The sequence below is a fragment of the Colletotrichum gloeosporioides genome (assembly GCF_011800055.1).
Source record: "Colletotrichum gloeosporioides strain Lc1 chromosome Unknown consensus_22, whole genome shotgun sequence".
In the NCBI taxonomy this organism is placed as follows: domain Eukaryota; kingdom Fungi; phylum Ascomycota; class Sordariomycetes; order Glomerellales; family Glomerellaceae; genus Colletotrichum; species Colletotrichum gloeosporioides.
Window position 1 is genome coordinate 457,422 of NW_025544667.1, and position 247 is coordinate 457,668.

A 247-nucleotide genomic window follows, 5' to 3' on the forward strand; every position below is an offset into this window, starting at 1 on the left:
CCTTTATATAATCTTATATTACCTAAAGGCTATTAAACTATTTATAAAACTAAAGAAGTATAACTTCTATTAAATAGAAATAGATTTCTTTAGATTTTATATTACTTAAAATAGTATTAAAATAAATCTAGATAAAGTTTAAATAGTTACTAAATAGTTAATACTAAAATCCTTTAGGGATATTTAAGTTTTCTTTAGTTTTTATAATTTTTATTATAAATTTATTATTAAATACTTCTATATTATA